General features: G+C 43.8%; 1 protein-coding gene across 2 annotated transcripts in view; it reads left to right on the top strand.

The window, feature by feature from the left end:
• The first annotated feature begins 893 nt into the window (after positions 1-893).
• Positions 894-6,760, top strand: part of LOC143341610 (uncharacterized) — a 38,626-nt gene continuing 32,759 nt past the window's right edge. Inside the window, exon 1 of one of the 2 annotated variants that reach the window (XM_076764558.1) lies at positions 894-1,230. The gene's annotated coding sequence lies outside the window, so the exon portion shown is untranslated. The remainder of the gene's footprint in view (positions 1,231-6,760) is intronic. The other variant, XM_076764559.1, reaches the window with a different exon arrangement.

Below are 6,760 nucleotides of genomic sequence, written 5' to 3'. Positions count from 1 at the left end.
AGAAAATGATTGTTACGCCACTGCGGCGCCAGAATTGGAGGCAGGATTAGACGAAGCTGTCATCCGAACAAGAATATCCACAGGTGAATAGTATTCAGAATGAAAAGGAACAGGTTCACGAGAAAGGGTTTACCGGTTATTCGTTTGTGCCTTCGTTCTAATAATCCCAGTTGCCTGGAAGATCGAAACTTGCGTTGGCTAAAAGAATTGTTGAAAACGTGTTCTTTTATAAATCACAACGATGGAAGTTTTTGAGCCTCAGCGAACTTTTGTTAAAAAAATACGCAAAGATACTCACTGATCTGCTGAAGCACATGTTTAACTCCGCCATCTGGGTTATTCTTTGGCCACTGGTAAACACAATAATTGAAATATTAAAGTAAAAAATAGAAGAGAAACTTTGTATCGATGCTTAAATGCTCAACAAGTAAACATGTTTCTCTTACATGAACCGTTAACAGCTTATACTATACCGAGTTTGTTACTACTTTCGGAAACTATTCTTTTTCTTCTTTACATTCAGGATTTAGACAACTTTCTGATAATAATACATTACTAAAAGCGTCGAATATCGTAACTATAACTAAAATTTTTGATACGAATGAAAATTCAAACGATTGCTTAGATATAGGGACATTCACCTTAAAAGGAACATCCGTGTTCGGAATTGAACGAGTCTAATACGTGGCACGGTGAAGAAAAAAGTTCGTACTTACGCCATTGTAATAAACACCGACCGAATCGAATGACAGGTGAGGTGCTGCCACCTGAAGAGGAAAAACCACAGGTGAACGGTGCGTACAGAAATCGGTATGAAAAGGAACAGATCCACGTAAGAGGGTTGTCTGTTTTTCCCCCACCTATCGGGCCTTGAATGGTGGGGGGTCGTGGGACGCATGCGCAAAGGGGTCTGGGTCCTTCGACCGAGACTGGCGGCTAGCTCGAGGGCCCAAAGTCTGTTTCCATCGTGAGGGAAGGCCTCGGATCGCGCTCGTCGCTAGCGTATCGTCATTTAGTCCGCGTTTTCCCGCGTCTCTTTCGCCTCGTCGCAACATTTCGCCCCAAAATCGTTCGTTCGAAACGACTTACGCGAGTGAACACGTGCCAGCGGGGATATCAGAGACTCCGGGCAGGCTGTTCAGTACCCTCTAGGATTCGGGAACGATCGTACACGTTTGTGTTTACCAATAGTGTGCAAAGTGTCATGGGGATCTAGGAACGCCGGTGAGGGTGAGTTTCACGATCATCCTCGTTGGAAGCTTAGAACGGTGAAAATTTTGGGTGATCCCAGTGTAAGAGGAGAACGCGTGTAAATAAGAATGTGCGAAGATGGTGTCGATCTAACGGGCACGTCGAGATCGAAAAGATACGGTTCCTTCATCGGCTCGGAGTAACTTACCAAGCCACTCTTGCTGTATTTGTAATTAACGCCTCCCTACAGAAGCGAGTCGGTATCTAGGAATTAATTTCATTAAGACTCTCGGTGCGAACGAGAATCGCATCAACAAAGGGGTATGGAATTGTCTTTTGCCAGCGATTCGAATGCACGATCCAGTGATAAATTCAGGTTTCCTGTTCTCAGACGGTTGTTCGTCGGTAGTAGGCAAAAAAATGCATAGCGGGATCGGTTCTTCTCGTGCGAGCAGTGTATAACTTAAGGAGACAGTGCATAACTTAAGATTACCCGGTCGGTTATCTCGTCCTCGCTCTAAAAATATCCTCGCGAACGTTGAAAAAAGATCTCGATTTCCATGTTCGGGTCACCGTTCGCCCGGAAGATTCACTCTCGAGCCTGTCGGATATCGTTTTCTCGTGGTTTTTCTAGTCTTTGCTCGACGGGAAACGGACAGGAAACAAGCGAACCGAGGAACGTCCATCGCTAATTAGGAGTTAATCTCGGACGAATCCGAGCAAATCGGCGGCGTTCACGCTCGAGGCATGAATGGATTCGAACGTTTGTTCTGAAAAACATCGAGGCTCTGCGGCGTGTGGCCTGGGTACGATCGGTTAGGGCATTTGAAATTGTGATTCCAGGCGTGTCCGAGGAGGGAAGGTTAGGACGAACGGACGGACGTTCCTACGTGCGCCTCCGTACGGATTGAATCACGCTAAGCTAATGCAACCAGCCAGTGTGTATACACGTATGTGGGCAGACGTATCCGCGGAGGAATCTTAAGTATCCTTAAGCATCCTGGGGCCTCTCTCGTGGCTGGATCAACCGCCTCGAGAACGCCAGTTACAGGAAATTCTAACGCAAATTATAGGATCTAAACTGCGGTAATTACCGCCCCGGAGAACGCTTTGCTCGATGTACTTCGTGTTTGGAAATTTACTGGAAATTATCCAGTTTTTAACCCTTTGCCGTTCTTCGATACTTAAAACGTTGTCATTCCTGCCCTTTGAACTTGTACTAAATAAAACCAAAGTTGTACACGAGAAGATTCTGCAGTTTCACGAGGGAACTTGCCCTATAATAGTTCCACGGCGTAACAGTACGTTAATCTATTCGAAGATTAGACCTTCTACTTTCACATTCCCGTGTCGAATTTCATCAAAGATACTTTTACACGAGGAAAATATTTATATCGAACAATAATCAAGTTACCAACGAATGGAAAACACTGTCAAAAATGCATTACTTTCTGGACGAGGTACGGAGGACTATGATCATCTCTGGTCGTTATCTATTATTCGAGCAAAATTTCGTCCAAGCTCCGGCTGGTCGGAGACTGGGTCCACAGCCGGCTCGGATCGTTTCCATGTGTTTTGCATATGAGATCGAAAGTGTGTACGTGATGCACGCTTGTGTGTTGGGCGTTCGCGTATGGGTAGCCATGAAATGCAGTCGAACCGGCTGTAGATGCATGCACCGTGGCCCGGCTGGGCCCTGCACACTTTGTGGGTCCAGAAACCATGGGATACGCTGTTCGCCGATTTTTTTCACGATCGTTCTCGTTACGATTGCACGAAACGTAAATAAAAGATCCGCGGTATGCCTTGATGCTCGGCAAACGACGACTGGAATTCCATCGACGCGTTTGCCACGCGTATCTACGGGGAAATGGTCTTTCGTCGAATTCGTTAGAAAGGGGAAATGCTCTGACAAATTGATAGTTTGCTGCGTTCTCTTTTTCTATTTGGAGAAAACGTTGCGTTCTTTAACGGTGGAAGAAACAAATGGGATGCGGTTGAAAGATCGGTTCCTAGAACCGGTATAAATCGATCTCCGAGCGTCATTTATTGGATCGGATCTGAGGAATCGACGAATAAAAGTGGAAATTAGAAAAGGATAGTAATTTCTAGTTAACGATTCAACCCATTAGGCAAGGCGAAAACTGGACGCTTTCTTATGCTATCGGCAGGGGGTCCCAGACGTTTTTTGTGGTCCGATCGTGTGTAATTTTTTTGGAAACAAGCAAAAGTTTAAACTCTACAAAAAGCACCAACGTAAACGAGTTGTATATCAGAAACACGTGCAATAGAAACTAAAAATACTAGGCGTAATATATTAGAAAAGTAGCTTGATGTCTGTCAATACGATTCCGTAATGTTACGTTCAGCGAAAATATGGCGTTTCCTTTCGAACCAATCATACCACATATTACGTATGAATATCTAGGGAATTGGAGGGGCCAATCACGCGAGTATCTATTACAGAACTTGGATTGCGGGCTTATCGTAATAAGAAAGTTATTTAGCGAACTCTTGGGAGGTTAACGAACAACACGAGTACTTCGTTACGTTCGATTAATAACTGTAGCTGCACCTCGTCTTTGCACCGTAACTGTACATCTGCCCTCGTTTCTGAGATATTTTCTACAATCTTTAAATCGACACTGCGCCTGCACTTTGGTACACCAAACAGTTAATCCCTGCGATACCCTTTCGTCGAAACGAATAACGTGTAATCCTTTCGGTAATTCAGAAGCCATTTCGCAATTGTCGCGCGACCTGTTCGTCGGCTCTAAGCCCGATTCCGTCCAGTTTCTCGTAATCTTTTTTCCCTCGAATAATTCATTCGTTTGGCGCGCGCAATGCCCGAGGAGCCTCTCATTATTCGCCGTTCGAGTCGTTCTTACGTATCGCCGTCGCGGAATTACAACACTCCGGGAACAGGAGAAACAGCCGGGGCATCGAAAAAGAATTCCCCGACGAAGAAAGGCTCGTAAAACTGGCGCGCCGCGAACAAGATCCACGAAGCCCGGCTCTGATGCTGCGCTGAACAATGGATCCTGACGTCACGAGACTGCACCTGCGACGCGACGCTACTCGACGCCCTGCGCTTGCATGTGCAACGACCCACTGTATCGGTCCCTGCCTGCACTCGTTCATTTCAAAACTCCGGGGAACACCTCGGACCGAGTCGCTTTGGATCGTAAAACTATGTTTGTCAAAGGTGTACCCTTCGGAGTAATAGGAACCGCAGGTAGGAACGGAACAATAAAGGGTGCCCGGACGTTGCCATTAGCCTTCGGTTTTCTCGTAAATTACCTTGCACCATTAATCGGGGACATTATAGGAAATCTGAAGCAATTTAGCAGCAATGAAGTTTCTAGGTGAGCGCCAATTCGGATAGAAACACTAGTTTCCTAGTGGTTTCCATAAAGGTTTCTTTGTCTTTTGGCATAACTTTGAGGTCGGAGCTTCCAGAGTAGATGGCTGAGAAAGCCCCTAATTGTTTTTCGACGGAAGAGAAACTTGCTTAACGATACGACGATCGAATCTATAAAATTGAACGGTTTGCAACTGCAACCGTTACGTAAAATCGTCGTGAAGCCTACAACGAATTCATTGCTTTCTGAGAGTACTCCATACGCAATGCTTACGTAAGCACGCACGCATAATAATCGATTGTAAAAGACGTCCCTATTAACATCGAAAGTTGAAAATGCAAACATCAAAATGCATCACGTGCTCGTGTTCGCTACATTATCGCTGTCATTACGAACCGTTGCAACATAAACGTTGACCGTAGAAAGCCGATGCGTCTTATTATCTATAAATATAAACTGCTGGTCGCGACGGAAACCGAGAAAACCGGAAATTCAAACGATTCGTTACCAAATTTTCCGCATTCGCGCAAACTACGATAAAACCTATTTTAATTTTTTAAAGAGAGAGAGTAGGCGATCGATGATTATTGGGAATCGTTGCTAAATGAGAGTTTCTGAACGGGTCTTGTTCTTCTCGCGGCATTCCGGGCCCAGGGTTTTTCGGGCACGAGGATCGGGTAGACTTTCACCATTTAAGTTTCGTCTGGCTCTTACACCCGAGTCATCGTTCGGCCAGTTCTCCGGACCGGATCGAGAAGGAGGCCTTGCTAAATACCTTATTACTTTTGAATTAACATATCGGTACCAAGGTAACAGGACTTCTCCTCGCACGGTCGCAGATTCCTCGTACGAGTGGGATACATTTAGGTCACGACAGGGCCTCCCAACTTCCTTCGCGAACGTTTACTTTCTTGTACAAGGTGTTTTATAACGCGAAATATATATGCAGCTTCCTTATTTAGTACAGAGTCGTTTCCAATTAATCTCTGCGATGCGGCGAGAATGCGTTTCGCTGGAAACTTTTAATTCGATATTCTTGAGGTATGGATGCGAATTTGGCCCCAGTCTCCGCGAACAATTATGTAGCACGCGAGGTATCCGCTGAAAACTCGGTATCGGAGTTCGAAAGCCACCGACTGCGTTGATAGAAACTCAAATGAAAGCTGCTAAGTGAGTAATCAGACAAGAGGAAGATTTCTTCTGTCCATCCACGGAACGCGACAGGTTTTTCTCCCGCTCGGAAATTCCCAGTCACGAGGATATATCGTGATCCGACCCTATATGCCCGTAGAGTTCCAAGGGAAACACTCGTTTAATCCCATCGATTCATTAACAGCGTCGGTTAATAAAATAAATTCACCAATGATCACCGAGGCATCGATAAATATACAAGTTGTTCAATCACCCCTGGGAAAAATTTTAATAGAGGATTCTAGAGGCCAAAATAAGACGAAAATCAAGAATACCAATTTGTTAATGGAGCATTCTCTCGAGGAGTATTTTGGAAAAATTATTTTCGGTTGCAGGGATCAATTACAATCATTTTTGGTCATTAGACATACCCCCGAAATCCTAACCACTTTCGAGAAAAAATTCGAGAATGTGTGAAATTTTTCGGCAAAAAAAAAAATTCCAAATCGCCTTGAAAAAATTATTTTTAGTTGTAGGGATCAATTGCAAGTATTTTTGGTCAACAGACATACCCCCGAAATCCTAACCACTTTCGAGAAAAAAATTCGAGAATCTGTGAAATTTTTCGGCGTAAAAAAAAAATTCCAAATCGTCTTGGAAAAATTATTTTTAGTTGCAGGGGTCAATTACAATCATTTTTGGTTATTAGACATACCCCTGAAATCCTAACCACTTTCGAAAAAAAAATTCGAGAATGTGTGAAATTTTTTGGCAAAAAAAAAAAATTCCAAATCGCCTTGAAAAAATTATTTTTAGTTGTAGGGGTCAATTGTAAGTATTTTTGATCAACAGACATACCCCCGAAATCCTACTCAGTTTCGAGAAAAAAATTCCTTACCGAAAATCTAATGTGAGGCCAGAAATGTTTGCTCGAATTTTCGTGCGAATCTTTAAAACGTCATAACTTCTGAACGGATTGGACGATTTTAATGTTTAAAAAAGCAAACTACGCGTATTTTAGTGGAGAATATGTAGCAATTATAAAAATATTCAAAAAGTTGGTCCTTGACCCCGCA

Source organism: Colletes latitarsis, chromosome 5, assembly GCF_051014445.1.
Source record: "Colletes latitarsis isolate SP2378_abdomen chromosome 5, iyColLati1, whole genome shotgun sequence".
In the NCBI taxonomy this organism is placed as follows: domain Eukaryota; kingdom Metazoa; phylum Arthropoda; class Insecta; order Hymenoptera; family Colletidae; genus Colletes; species Colletes latitarsis.
Note: the sequence above shows the minus strand (reverse complement) of the source record. Positions and strands in the feature narration are given on the sequence as shown.